This window comes from Leptopilina boulardi, unplaced genomic scaffold (assembly GCF_019393585.1).
Source record: "Leptopilina boulardi isolate dan_hultmark-lab unplaced genomic scaffold, ZJU_Lbou_2.1 LbouV2_408, whole genome shotgun sequence".
Taxonomy (NCBI): Eukaryota; Metazoa; Arthropoda; class Insecta; order Hymenoptera; family Figitidae; genus Leptopilina; species Leptopilina boulardi.
This window is the reverse complement of record NW_026137983.1, coordinates 1261690-1277608: the sequence shown is the minus strand read 5'-3', so window position 1 is coordinate 1277608 and position 15919 is coordinate 1261690. Positions and strand designations below refer to the sequence as shown.

General features: G+C 26.1%; 2 protein-coding genes across 12 annotated transcripts in view; both read left to right on the top strand.

Moving 5' to 3' along the window:
* The window catches only part of LOC127289355 (RNA-binding protein Musashi homolog Rbp6), a 999297-nt gene that overhangs the window by 867020 nt on the left and 116358 nt on the right, over positions 1-15919 (top strand). The gene's annotated exons all lie outside the window — the stretch shown is intronic.
* LOC127289356 (28S ribosomal protein S31, mitochondrial) overlaps positions 183-15919 on the top strand; it is a 271935-nt gene continuing 256198 nt past the window's right edge. The window contains exon 1 of the transcript XR_007844154.1: positions 183-192. The gene's annotated coding sequence lies outside the window, so the exon portion shown is untranslated. The remainder of the gene's footprint in view (positions 193-15919) is intronic.

Here is a 15919-nt window from a genome sequence, read left to right as displayed (position 1 = left end):
CGAAAGTGGTGATAAACCTTTATAGTGAAGGGGAGAAATCAACTGCAATCTCTTGATGTTAGCGACGCCGAGATTTCGGAATTTCCTATTATAATTACGTGCAAGAAAAGAGCACTGTCAAAATGAGACAAGTAGATTTCAGTAATTATATTCCCAAAGATTTTGAGACTTTATTGAATATTCGACGATGAGTTTGTTTTTGCCCTAATTGCATGAAAGAAGACTTAATTTTACTATAATTGACATTAGTAATTAAATTCAAACCAAATCTTTTCGTCTCTTTTATTTTAATTTTCTGCTTCCTTTGATGTTGACTCTAATTTACAAATTAAAAACTCCAAATTAAAAATTGGAATTTATTTTTAAAAGATAGAGTGAGATAGAGTTAGAAGATCAGAGATTTGAGAATAAGTGAACGTTTGTGAGTCGAGTGACGTAGACAAATACAATGTGTGGGAGATTGCCAAAATGTTGGTTGAGAACGTCTCTGACGGATGTGGACGTCAAAGGTAAAGCCGATCGTTTGTCCGGAAGTTGTATTCGAGAGTTTGCGCGTGCAACCCCTTTTCATGATGTAATCCCTGCCATCTGTACGACGTAGACAAGTAATTAATTCAAAGTACGAGAACCACCCTGAACCAACCTACCGTTGCTTTGGTCCTCTTCTCACAAATTTATTGCGAGATTCTATGCATACAAGTGTATTTCGCATTTTCTCTAATGCTGTAATCCTAAAAAGAGTTCTCTTTGTCTTGTTAATTAATTTATTCCTGTTGAGTTTAAAATTATACTCTCAAAGCCTTAAGCAGATTTGTATAAATTTCATCTATATTTATTGCTAGAATGTTGTTTAATGTTCACGATTTTAAAAAAATTTAACCAATTTTCTTTCTGTTAGCAATAATAATAATAATAATAACAGTATTCTGCTTATGTTTTAAAATAATTATTTAAAATTATTGCTCCTTGAATGTAGCATATTTAACTTTCAAGTTGCAGAAAAAATATTTAGTGTCGGCTCGAACAGTATAAAATCGAAGGAAATAAGGAGGACAGGTAATCGATTTTCAGAGGACGATGATCGAACCACGGAAGTGAGGTGCGGCTTTTTACTCTTTAACGGATAAAAAAAAAACACATTAAAGGCAACGCAACGAGAAAATGCTCTATCTATCAGAATCGACCTATAGAGTTTAATCGCTCGAAGTGCCAGGGCGAAGTCTTTAGGCCCATCTTATTAATGCTCTTCTTTCTTCCGTATTCCCATTTTTTATCATCGAGAAGATCAAGCCATTATCTTAACTTTAAAAACTATTTTTTATATTTGAGAGAAATTTTTCATTTATAGTACAGTATAGATGGAAAATTAATGTGTGCATCCTTTTTAAAATTGTTCTTAATTTTTTTAGAATAATAATAAATATACCAGAGAAACAATATTTATGAAAGATTTTCAAAAATATTTTTAAATAGAAATTAAAATATAAATTTTTATAATACTTAATGAAAACTGTTTTTTTTTTTGCTTGTTTCAGGTAAATATATCCAGTATACATTCTATTGCAGTTATTAAGTAAGTTATGAAATTGTTATTAATATTTATTAATTGCAGAAAAATTATTATACGCTCGCAAAGTTTTCTGTAATGGAAAAATGTTTAGGAGTTTTGTACTCTTTAAAAATTTGCACATTTATTTTAAAGATAATTGAAAAAAAAAGAATTAAAAATCAAAAGTTTTAATAATGTACATACAAAAAAAAAGAGTAGATAAATTCAATAGAAAAATCACATTTTTCTATATCATATCTGCAAACATTTATTATTGAGTTCGAAGAATAGACGGGTACGATAAAAATATATTGAATAAATTATTTCTGAGAATTGAAGAATTTTTTCTGTGAAAATTATTGAAACCAAGTGTTTTATGAGTACAAAGAATGAAATATGCACTTTTATAGACGTCTGTACTAGTTAAAATTGTAAAATTTACTGACGTAAAGTGTTACAAATATATATATATATACATTTTGCAATATTTTTCTTTCAAAATTTATTTGAAAATTTAAATGAATTGAATTTTATTATTAATTTTATTGATTATTATTTTTTATTCAGGTTTTCTAATTTATTTTGACATTTACAAATTAGACTAAATATTGATTTAATTTATTTAATATTGAATAACTTTTTATGTATCACTATTTCCTTTATTCAATAATAAGATTCATTTTTCTTCTCCATATATTATGTGCAACAGTTGAGGAAAATTACAAAAAACTTGTTAAATTTATTTTTAGAGAAAGTAATTTTTCAAATGTATACACTTTAATTTTTTTTTCTTTTGAAATTTTTGTCAATTACCTATATTTTTGCAACTAAAAATTTATAAATTTTTGATTTATTATCTTTATTATAAAACAATTTTTCTCTTTGTAACGATTTTTTTTCAAAATATAAGGGGTCGTTCATAAACCACGTAGCTAGTTTAAGGAGAGAGGGGGGGTTCGAACCATGGTTACGTAGTTATTTATTTTGTTTTTTTTAAACAAGCGCGGGTTATTCCAACTTCGAATCGATCGATAATTGAATCTTTAAAATATACTGCAATGAAAATGAATTTAGATAAATAAGTTAGGAAAACTACGTTCTACCAGGGGTTGGGGGGGGGGGTTCAAAACGTGACAAAAGTAGGGCTACGTGGTTTATGAACGACCCCTAAATAAAAATTCCTCTGAGATGCATCTGAAACAGAAAATTTTTTTATTTACTATAATTTGAAATTTTCTCATAACTCTACTTTTGGAAACAATTTACTATTATAATTTTTTATACACAAATATATTCTATTAATATAATTTTTCACTTTCGGTTAATTATATATACTTTTTATTGGTTGTTTTGTAAATATAGTTTATATAAACTTTAGAAATAATTATATTTCTATTTGTCTTAAAAAAAAGGTTCAATTTCTGCTTATAATGAAACTGCTTATAATGAGCTTTGTTTCTCTTATATTCTTTAGATAAATTTTTAATATTTGTTATTTATAATTTTTAATTTCTACTTATGTCAATATTATATTTTTGAATCTGTGTCTTCTTAAGAATAGAATAAATGGACCATAAAATTGAATGAGCTTTCAATTTTGATATTTCTTGAAATAGAGCCAAAAAAGTTTCTTCTCTATGTCATTGATGTAATTTTCTTGTAATGTGTCCAGGTTAGGAAATGATTGTAAATATATATATGAAGTTAGATTCTTATTTTTCGACTCTTTTGAAATTCATTTATTTTTAGCAACTTTTACTAAATCAAAAAAAAAAAAAGTATCTTTCTTGTTATTAGACTGATGATGCTAAATATAGATATGTTTTTTGTTCGCGTTACTTTAAAAAGATAAATTGTAAAAAATATTGAGGTTGGTCGCGTATAGGCCTGAGCAGAATAGAAACGTAACCACAAACGCAACTGGAATAATGAGTTGGAGAAGAACAAACAATATGTCTATCATTCTCTAACTCATTCTTCAGGTTGCGTTTGCGATTACAATTATATCGCCATGTTTTCCAGCAGTGGGATTACTAATAATAGCGCTAGTCGCTATGTAGCGCTTTTTGTTATTTAGAATTAAAAACTTACATATTTTTAGTGAAATTTGTTCCAAATCATGGCCAAAATAAAATACCGTTGACAATTTCTTCAAAGCTTAAACTGCAAGATGGTAATTTAGAAAAAACTATAAACATAACCCCTCTAAATAAGGACATTGACATAGAATTCATGTCAATTTCCTAAAATATTTTATCTACGTAGCAAACAAATACAACATGAAGGTGGAATCAATTCTCTAACTTCATGTTTGCCAACTGTTAGTTTCAAATAAAATAATTAACTAGTGACGAAATAAATTATACTTTAATATTGCAAATAACCTATTAATTTAATAAATAACAACTTTAAAAATAAATTATCTAGTTTAATGTTAAAATAATTTATAAAGGGAAATAAATTTTTTTAATTTAATTTAATAAATAAAAATTAAGAAAATTAATCTTATTGCAAGAATTAAAAATAATAATTGCGTGAGATTTAAAATTAGGATATTCTTTACCAGCCTAAATTTAAAAATTGTTTAATTTTTAAAATTAAATTAATTATTCTTTAATTTTTTAATTAAATTATTTTTAATTTTCATTTTTTGAAAAACTCTTTAATTTTTTTAGTGAACCCTTGCGTGAGAACAAAAATTCTATTTCTGAGGTTATATCTTCAAAATTTTTTTAATTCAATTTTTTTCCCATTTTAGACAATGTCTAATAGAAACTTTTAATCCTATGAAAAAGATAATAAATATAAATGCAATAAATATTTAATTAATAATATAAAAAAGAAAAGTAAATAGTTTATTATTATTGGATAAAGTTGAATTATTTTCTTGATTTTTTGTAAGGATATAGAAATTGGAAATAAAAGTGTTAATATAATAATATTAATAATTATCATTGCCTCGAATTGCCTTTTTATAACTTTTGTGATTTGAAGTGTTACACTTGAAAAATTTGTCAGCCTTTTAGATACTTCTTTTAATTGTTTCATTTCTTCATCGTGGGAAATCCTTAGGAATTTGATACATTCTTGATTCTAAAAAAAAATTGTTAAATTATAAAATAAAGCAAATATGAGAAAAAAAATACACAGAAAAACAATTGTACCAACTTAAATCTATCAAAATGATACCATTTTTTAAGTCACCCGATAGCTAGAAAATTTTTTAAAGTGAATGTAGCTTTGAATCGCTACGTAGCGAAATCTTCGTAGCGCTGTCGCTATTTGTAATCCCACTCCAGGGCACAAGTCGAATTTTTGATGCGCAACTGTGAAGAGAAAATATTAAAGCCTCTTTTACTATTGTTTACTATCAAGGCAGTAATGGTCTAAAATAAATATGAAGAAAAATAAAAGCGGCAACCTGCTGGTCAATGTTTTAAACTACAAATCAAGTGGAAAGTACAACTGATCTTTGTGTATTGTATATATATATATATATATATATATATACGGTCCATCCTAGGAATGCCATATACTTCGACCACAGAGAATCTCTCCCGTCTTCAATCTCTTATCCAATACTTTTTACGTCGATATTGCGCTTTATTGTAGACATGATGTGAAAAACTCACCCCCTCCCCCCTCTATATGTGTGAACCATCAGACTCACACGTATGTAGAGAGAAAGTGGATGGTGCAAGGGTTGACAGAGAAAAATTACAGCACGACATGGGGTCCACTGGTTATTACACTCTTTTCATTATGTCTCCATGGCATTTCTTCTCTCATTCTCTGTTATACTTCTTTCCACTATCATTCGTACATATATATATATATATATATATATATATATATATACTGCAAATCGGTAGCTGCAAATAATCGACTATTCGCGCTTTGTCCTTTCTGTCTTTCGTCAAAGAAGGGTTATACATATAGTTTTTTTCATTTGTTACTTTTTTATCTCATCACTTTTTTTTTCACTTTTAACTTACGGCTTTATATTTACCTTTCTGTGTGTACTTTTTCATTTCGTTTCAAACAAGAGAATTATCGTTTTTTCCCGTTGTGGTTTTGCATTTTAAGGAAAGAATATTATATATACATTCTCCGTAAAAGTTGAACACAAGTCAATGGAATATATTAAGGTTTTTTTTTTAAATTTGTGTTTTTAAGATTTTCGATCTAACAGAATATTAAATCAGTCTGTTGACTGCATATTTTTAAATAATAAATAAGATGTACTTTCATTTTTCACGTAATCCAACATTGGAAAAACGATTTTAGATATATATATATATATATGCCAAAGTGGTGACCGTATATGAATGAGGCAAGAGCAAATCGAGGGTAAAAGTCGATATCACACTGGACGATAGGGGTTACTTTAAAAGTCTTCTTAGATAAAGTCTTTTTTCATGGACGAACCCCCGATATAGTCGCTCTTTCCAAGAGCAAGCTATAAGCGGCTTTGAAAAACTTTTTTCGCAGAGTGACTTTACAGTTGCGAAACACCGTGATATCCTTGTTCAGAAGTCTTCTTTTTTTCAATTCTCCTTTTCTTTTCTACCTTCCTTTATCTTTCTTTATTGCCTTTATCTTTTCACTCGCAGCTTTCGTTATTTTCTTCTTTTCTTTAAACAAACCTCTCTCTCTCTCTCTCTCTCTGTTTTTTTATTCGTTTGAAAATTTCTTTCTTTCATTCCGCACTTACGTGAGATATAGTAGGAACCACTTCGATGAACTTGAAGCCACGATCTGTTCACTCCCCTTCGCGTCTATTCTGCAACAACCACTTGAGAAATAGCAGGTCACTAGGGAGGTTTTTTTTTTTTTTTAGCACTTGTCCAATTTCCGAAAACAGTCCGTTTCTATATATTCGAAAGCCTCGTGTGCTTTTTCATCCCAATCAATACTCTACCACTTTTCTAAAGAAAAAAAAAAAAAAAAAACACTCTCATTTTCCCTCTTTTTCTGCGCCTTGGTGGTTATGGCTTTGTCGAAACATTCCAACAACTTTTATCCGTAATTTATTTTCTGGTATTTCTTTTTGTGTGTAATAATTGTTGAATTAGTGAAGCAATATTTTAATCCTGATAGCAATAGTTTGCGAATGCTTTTTTTTTCAATAAGTATAATGTTTCAAAATACATAAATAAAATTCTTAGTTGATTTTAAATTTGACTACGTTTATAATTCAGTGAGCGTTTTTATTGTATAACACTTTACAAGTTAAAATCAAAGTAAGCAAACTGAATCATTCATGAAAATTTTGACGGAAACCTTTCTTGTTTTTTACGATGAGGGATTGTCCCTCCAAGCTTTTGTCACCGATGGAAGAATTTTAGTATACTCCTGGGATCTGTTTACCTTATCGCAAGCTGCTTACGTATCATAATAATATATCACAGATATATAACAGATTGTTGGTGTTTTTATCTAAAAACAAAGTTATAGTAAGAAAATTGTAAAAGATATTAGATTTTTGAAAAATATTTTTTAACATAATAAATGTATTTAAACTTCATAATATTAATATACTAAAGGCGATAAAATATAAATAATATGATTGATTTCTCTTCTATAGACTATGTATTATATATTTGCTATATAAATTACAAGTATGGTTATGAAAGGTTCTTTGTATATATTATATATATTCTATAAAATAATATATACCGAACAAGATATAATTTCCTTTTGATTATATTTCAAATTCTATTGTAATCATGTTGAACTGAAACAAATCTCCCTTTCTTTTATGAATCAATTTTCGTGTATTATTTAAAAAAAAAAAATTTGTTAACTTTAAAAAAAAGAAGACAATATTTATACTAAATAGAAACAAAAGAAAATAAACTTTTTTAGAAAGTAAAAAAAAAATTTTTTTTTTTTTAATTCTTTTGTGCGGGGCAATTTTTGTAAATTACTCGACTACATGCCATTTATTGGCACATGTTGTAGAGCTGTGTAATTTAATCTCCCAGCTGAGATTAATTCAATGCCGTTCAATGCATTATTGCAACTCGATGGAGAATTTTCGCACGAGAATCGACATTGAATTTCCTCGAATTCACATGCCATCCAACCTGCAAATACACAGTCCACAAATGCGTACTTGGACAGTGACAAACGTCCCTGAATCCTCGAACCCAACGTTCCATGGCTCTCTGTTAAGCAATTTGCATTAAGCAAAACGATGACGTCTATCCGTATATCTCACTAGACAAACGGGTGTCTTCTTCAAATTTTCAATCGATATTCGAGTTTTTCATTTTTTTTTTAAATATTATGCTTATTCGAAAAATTAAAATTGATTTTTTTTTGTCTAATTATTTTCCATTGATTAGCAACATAACCTCAAAACTGAAATTTTTTTTTTTAACTCAAACAGAACTTTAATAAATATTAATTTAAAATAATTTTAGAAATATACACCCAAAAAAAAAGTTTCTTTGTTTCAAAGAACATTTCTTTGAATCAAAGAAATTTATAAATTGCTATAGGGTCAAAGAAAAATTTCTTTGATTTAATGAAATTATTTCTTTATTTGCTTTTTATTGACTCAAAGAAATATTTCTTTGATTTTACGAAATTTTTTATTTGAATCAAAGAAATAAATGTTTCTTTTAATGCACAAATTGCTTTAAATGGAAAATATAGTTTTATTTCGTTTTGAGATTGTATGTATACGTTTGTATTTTGATTAAATTATACTTTAAAAATATTAAATTTATTATAAATATTTTTGAAATACTTGAAATGTATTTCAAAGACATTTAATTAATTTAATGCGCATTTTTACATGTAAAACATTAAACAAAACTTCACACTCAGAAAAAAAATATGTTTTTTAACCAAATGTACCATTTTTTTATATTTACCCAATTTTTTGGTTAGTTCAAACAAAATTTGTTTAATTCAAATAAATATTTATTTGATCTAAATAACTGTTTGGTTTATTTTAATAAATTTTTTGAACAAAGAAAAAATTTGATTGAGCTAAATAAACGTTTGGTTTATTTTAATAAATTTTTTGAACAAAAAAAAATTTGATTAAGCTAAATAAACGTTTGGTTTATGCAACCAAATGTTTGGTTAACTGTATAACAATGCATTTATTTTGTTGATTTAACCAAAATTTGGTTGCTTCAAACGAATTTTTTTCTGAGTGCACGAACAATTCACAAACTTCTTTATCATTCACGGCAAGAAAAACGAAAACAAAATTTAGCTATTATAATACAAAACTTTTTAGGCGGTAAAATAAATTGTTGTTTATAAAAATCGAATTTTTGTTTTTAATTTGAAAAAAATAATTAAAATTAACAAATTTAATAATTTCTGTATTTGAAACAAATACCTTTTAATTGACTCAAATAATAATTATTTGATGCAAATAAATATTTATTTGATAATGTATAGTCAAATAATCGAGTATTTTAATCAAATAAATTTTTTTTTCAGTGTATTAAATATTTTAGTAAAGAAATTTATTTCTTTTTCTTAATAATAAAATTAACAAAATTGTCACTTTTATAATTTGCATTACAATTTAATATCACATAGATAATAATAATTCCAATCAGAGAAATAATATTTATAAATTTCAAATTATAATTTCAAAGCTCGTTTCAAAGTATTGATCTAGGGTTCAATGAATCAAAGCGATTTAGTAAATATTTTTTATACCTGCGTCCCGAGTTTTATGTTTACACTGAACTACAAAGGGCAAAGGTGATAAACATTGTGGTTGAAAAATCCGAAAAATAATTAAATCAGTTGCAATTCATGTATTGATCTATTCAGACATGGTCAACGTGAGTGTAAATTTTGTGATTTTTGTTTATCAAATATATAAATTTTCTGTTAGTATTTTTTTTTTCTTTTTTTTTTTGTATTTTTAAATTTGAAATGAATAATTTCGGGAGTGCTCGATTCTTTTAATTCGCGAACGAAAACATTTTATTTTTTCACATTTTAATGAAAAATTTTTTCCCGGGAGTGTTCGAAATACATAAAATTGCGGTCGTTTAAATTTTTATAGAAAGTCTTTTGTTTTTCAATTTAAATTCGGAAGTGTTAACAATTTTTAAAATTATGTGGGTTTCCAGCAAATTTTTTTTCTCGTCCGAAGTGATATGTACATCAGTAATTGCAGGCTAAGGTTAGAGGTATATATTTTTTTTTATAAATAATAATACAGGGTATCTAGCATGTTCCTGTTATCATTGAAAAGTCCTTGAATTTTTTTTTTGACCTTGAAAAACATTAAAGTTTATAACTAAACTTTGAATTATTATAAAATTATTATTTTTATAATATATTAACAATAAAAACTTGTTTCTTAGCTAAAAAATGAAACAAAAAATTAAAAAAATCAGGAAAAGCAGCAGGCGCAAAGCGCCTACATCTAGGGTTTCGTGGCTTTTTAAATTCAGATCAAAAGTTATTTCTATATATAACAAATAATTTATAATTACTTTATTTGTGAATTGTTATGGTTGCTATGGTAATGGTTGCTATGGAAACGGTTGCCATAGTAACGGTTGCTATGGAAACCATACGAGTGTACGACGGAGGGACGCCAAAGCGAAACTATGAGGCTTTCGGCTCTGCCCCTAGTAGAAATTTGTCCTAGCTATTTTAAAGGAACTGCCTAGTCGCGCTGGAGTCTGTCTAGTTACTTGACTGACCAGCTAGCTAAAAACTCGAATGTCATGTCACGCTTTTTTCATCAAGTTATTATCCAGCCCAACTTGATAATTATTTATCAATAGGACTTTTGAAAAACTAGTCAAATTAATTCTTTTAAATATTTCGAAATTCATTAAATAATAAGATTTAATGTAGTAAACACGTTTATTTTATGTAATTAAAAAAAATATTCCAATTATCAACAAAAATTATTATAAGAAAATATATTGCACTAAATATAGTAATTCGTTATAAAAATGTAATTTTTCATTCACAATTAAACTGGATTTAAAAAAAAAAATTACATAAGTAAAACGATTGAAGCAACATCTTGACCTGAACTGTTAACAACACTGAAACAATTATAATTTTTATATTAATATGAATGTCATAACATAAACCTTAAAACACTTCTCGCAGTTTCAACGAAAAAATCTTGGGGCTACCGGGGAGCGAACACGGGTCCGCTGGGCGGGAACGAAAGAAACGCACGCTTTACGCAACTCGGCCGTTCTGATCAGTGATATTAGAATAAATGCTTGACGTATTTCACTGTACCTAATAATATTATGAATTTGTGCATATTATTTTTATTATTTTCTAGGCAAATAAACATTTTAGATGTTTATTTGATTTTAAATGATTTACTTATAATTTAATTTAAACATTAGACAATTATAAAAAACTAATTACTAATTTTTTTTATTTATTATCCTCAAAAATTATATGTAAAATTTTATAAATAAAATTATTTTAATAAATTAATAATTATTGATATAATATAATATTATTATTATTATTATTATTATTATTATTATTATTATTATTATATTATTATAATATACTCAAACAGAAAAATAATATTCTACTATATTTGTAAAATTTGTCTGAAAATAATAATAATTGTTTAATCATTTTTTTTTAAAAACTAAAAACACTTTTTATTCAAGGTAATATTATTTTCATAATAATTTAATTTATTGCAATTATTTTATTATAATTTAATAAATTTTATTATTTTAAAAAAGCGCGCGCTATTTTGTCTTGGGCCAATCAAGTGATTTCAACTAAATATAGGTTATGTTCGTTTCTGATTCATGACAGCTGGCAAACATTTACAACAAATAATATTTTGCAAGTGTATATTTATTGCAATAAGATAAGTTATGCAAAAAATATATATGTGGAACAATAATTTACAGTGATTTTCATAAAATGAATATTGATTTAGATGCTCTGGAAAGCAAAGTTCATTTTTTCTTAAATTCAATTTTTTCGACCACCGAGATATTTCGATACATTTTCATGTGTTTTGTATGCACTGTCTTTTTTTGAGAAAGGAATATTAATATTATTATTATTAATTTTTATAAACAAGTTGTAATTTTTTTAAATCAAGCAAGCGAAATGTCAATACACAAAATCCTAGCATAGCTGTCCAGTTACTAGACTTATTGAAGCGCCACCGCCATGACAAGGATATGAATTTAATTTCGAGCAGCACTGGACAGTGCCATTAAAAAAACTGGATAGCTTTGAGTCGTGGAATTATCAAGTTCAACTTGAATTTCTTTCAAAAAGCACTGATCAGTAACTTCACAGTTATTTATCAGTTCAGCTAGAATCAGCGTCCGCGAGAAAAACTGTCAAGTAACTTGAGTCAATCTAGTGCATCCACGACAAATTTCTACTAGGGTGGGCCACGAAACCCTAAAAAGGATTAAAAATGACAAAGTTAGGTATATGAAATATTATGTATCAACTACAAAACAACCTGTTTTTAGCTCTAAAATAAAATTTATGGACTTTTAAAAAATTTAATATATATTAGGTATATATTTTTTTAAGACCATAATTTTCTTAATTTTTACATTACTACACTGTAAAAAGAAAGTACTAAAACAGTACCGAAAAGTACTATAAACCAGTACCGATTTTAGGTATCAAAATAGAACCAAATGACAATTTAGTACCTCAAGTCGGTATTAAATTAATACCTTTCTTTTTACAGTGTACTGTACCATTGTTTTCTCAATTTTGAAAATTGACCGTTTAGAAATTATCAAGAAAATCGTGATTGGTCAATTTATAAAATTGTGCCGAAATCTTTCTGTCGATTGTTTGTTCGGACATTTCTAATTTCGGACAAATGAAAATTCGACGTCTTATAAATTCTATCTATTAAAAATTCGGACAAATTAAAATTCGATGAATTAGAATTTTTGTCATTTAAAAATTCAAATAACACAAAATTCGACTTAATGAGAATTCTGTTTAAATTTACTCTCTAAATTTGAATTAGTGAAAAGTGAGCTACTAATTCACATTAGTAACAATTTTTACTAATTTTTAGTAAAATATTACTATTTGGTTTAGTAGTTTAAATTTTTTTTTTTACTAAAGTTTTAATAAAAAGTGACTAAAAATTAGTGAAAATTCTTACTAAATTTAAAATTAGTAACTCACTTTTCACTAATTTAGATTTAGAGTGTAAAATTCGATTCAATTAAAATTCTCATAAATAAAATGTCATATGTAAATTAAATGACAATAAAATAAAAATTCTGCTAAACAAAAATTCGGTAGCTAACAAATTTGTTAAGTAAAAATTCGTATAAAAAGAAATTCTGTCAAATGCACTTATTCAATTAATAAAAATTCGTCTAAAATATAATTATTTCTAATCCAAAATTTTTTAAAATGAAAATTCTAATTAATAATTTTTCTAGAATAATCATGCACCCGAAAATAATTCTCTAAATCGTTCGCGAACAACACCAAGGCAGATAAACTTTAAACTATAAATTAAAAAAAAAAAAAAAAAAATGAAAAATAGTTATAAAAATTGAAGATAATAATTACCCAGAGTACTCTCAAGTTTAAATTTGTTTGTTTTAAAATGGAAAAATAGCAGCATTTTATACTTTATGCTCTATTTGCAGGTTTTTCCCTCTTTTAAAGCAATATAGAAAAAAAACTTATGAATGGTGTTTCATTTAAATTTCAAAAGCACTGTCTTGTTTATAATCTCATAAATTAGTAAAGTGGAGGTTGGAATGTAAAATGTTTCTCCCCCTCCCCCCCCCCACGGTTCTGGCCCCTGATGAAGACACCTCGGCAGAATATCGCCAGCAGGTGATATGTGGAACGCGCCAGAATGTAGCACGTTGCTGGAGGTAATAGAGCCTGTGGTTGTGTGTGTGTGTATATATATGAGTTTCGTTAGCGTTGGTTCTACTACTTGGCAGAAGGGGTGAAGTGTCAGGGGACGCGCGGTCGAGTTTGCTCATTCGTATACATTCGTGGAATATCGTTGAGCTCGAGCGTTCCGCGTTCTTCCTATGCCGCAACAGTTGGTATCTCCCATCCTCAACAAAAATACAAAAAACAGGGAAAAAATGTATACTCGTAGAATTCTGGACTAAAAATAAAAAAAAAAAAAAAAAAAAAAAAAAAAGCGAATAAAAAGAAAAAATGCCCACACTAGAGAAAAATCTCGGATTTGTGAAATGAACATTGGTCATTCATTTTCTCTCCGTAAAAATGTGATGTGGAATTTGTACGTTGTTAAAATTTATCTCACGTTTCATTCAACTTTTATTTTATTACTTTATTTCCTTTTATTGTAACAAAAAACTCGTTAATCAATTACTATTGAATATGAAGAAATTATATACTCTATTATATAATTTAAACAAAACAATGGGAAATGTATACTAAATATATTAATTAACGGTTTTGTATAATGCGCGCTTTCCATATTAATTTCTATTCTATATATATATATACATATATATTTACTGATATACATCAATATTGAAATATTATATACTTATTGTAAAGTTAATATTCAAAATTAAAATCTCTTAATTATTTCTGTAATTAATGAACACTATTTCTAAAATGATAATACGTAGATAAAAAAAAGTTATAGTTACGTATAACTTATATTCTCTAAATCTTGATTAGAAAAAGTTCACTAATTTTAATTAGTGATTTTTGCTTTTGAATTAATTAATATAAGTAATAAAATTTATTTTTTTACTAACAAAATAGTAAAATTTAACTAATTGAAAAACAAAATGTGAGTCATCAATTCAAATCAGTTAAAATTGTTACTAATTCAAATTTAGAGAGTAGCTTATATTTTGCTAGTTGAGCTAAATCTAATTTCTATTATACATGAAAGAAAAAATTAGCTACTGCAGCTAATTATGAGCTATTCTATCTAATTTTAATTGCTATTATATGTACAGCAATTTTGTTAGCTATTTTTGCTAACTGACAGCTAATATTTTAGCTAAAATAACTAACAACCAGCTAAAATTAATAGCATTGGTGACTATTTTAATTATGCAGTAAAATAAAATAATTTTCTTCATCACTAAAAAAAATATTTATTGAAATAAATATTATTTAAATTTGTTGTAGTAAACATTTTTCACCAGATATGGGTAAGTCCACGTCAGAAATATCAGAATCTGCAAGTGATTCTTCGATTTTAATGATACTTGGTAAAATTATAGCTTTATATAAGAGCAATGTGTAAGTAAAAGGAATTTTTAAAATATCTAAAATTGTAGGATGAGTTATATCACTTTTAATTTTGATACTGCATTTTTTTCTTTCCTTTATATCTCGGTCAATTTTCAACCGATTTTGATGAATCAAAAACGATTTTTTTCAGAAAATTACGTATTTTCAGAAAATTTTAAAATAAAAATAAAATTTTGTTATTTAAATAGAAAAAAGTAAAAAACAAAATTTCTTTTAGATTTTTTTTCAATTTCGACCTCTTTTTTTTAATTTTTAATTTTTTAATAATATTCCTTTTTATTTTATCTTTAATTTAAAAAAAAATTCATCCTGGAGTCTTTTTTAGATCTCGTGATATCGTTCTTTAAATATCCACATCTCAAGAAAATTAGGATCCAGATTTGTGTTTCTACTTTCATTTGTTTTATAATATTATTGTTACAAACTAGAAACTTTCGCGTAATAATGTTTTTATTTTTAAATTACTTAACGAAAACAAGTGAAAATTCAAGCAAATCAATATTTTATTAATAGATTTGAAGCAAAGTTTTTATTTTTTGTAATATTTATAATTTAAAATAAATTGTAATGAAACCTTAACAATGCAACCTGAAATTGTAGCTGAAGTTTTTAGCGCTTTCTTTTAGAGGATTCTAAAACAAATAGTTATTCATAACCATAAAAAAATTCAACAAACAAATCAAAGTAATGATAGAAGCAAGTCCTGCGGTTTTCAAATTGACGAAGACTTATAATACTTAAAGGACGATATCACGAGATCTAAAAAAAGTCTCCAGAATGAATTTTTTTTTTAAATTAAAGATAAAATAAAAAGGAATATTATTAAAAAATTAAAAATTAGAAAAAAGAGGTCGAAATTGAAAAAAATCTAAAAGAAATTTTGTTTTTTACTTTTTTCTATTTAAATAACAAAATTTTATTTTTATTTTAAAATTTTCTGAAAATACGTAATTTTCTGAAAAAAATCGTTTTTGATTCATCAAAATCGGTTGAAAATTGATCGAGATATAAAGGAAAGAAAAAAATGCAGTATCAAAATTAAAAGTGATATAACTCCTACAATTTTAGATATTTTAAAAATTACTCTTATATAAAGCTATAATTTTATCAAGTATC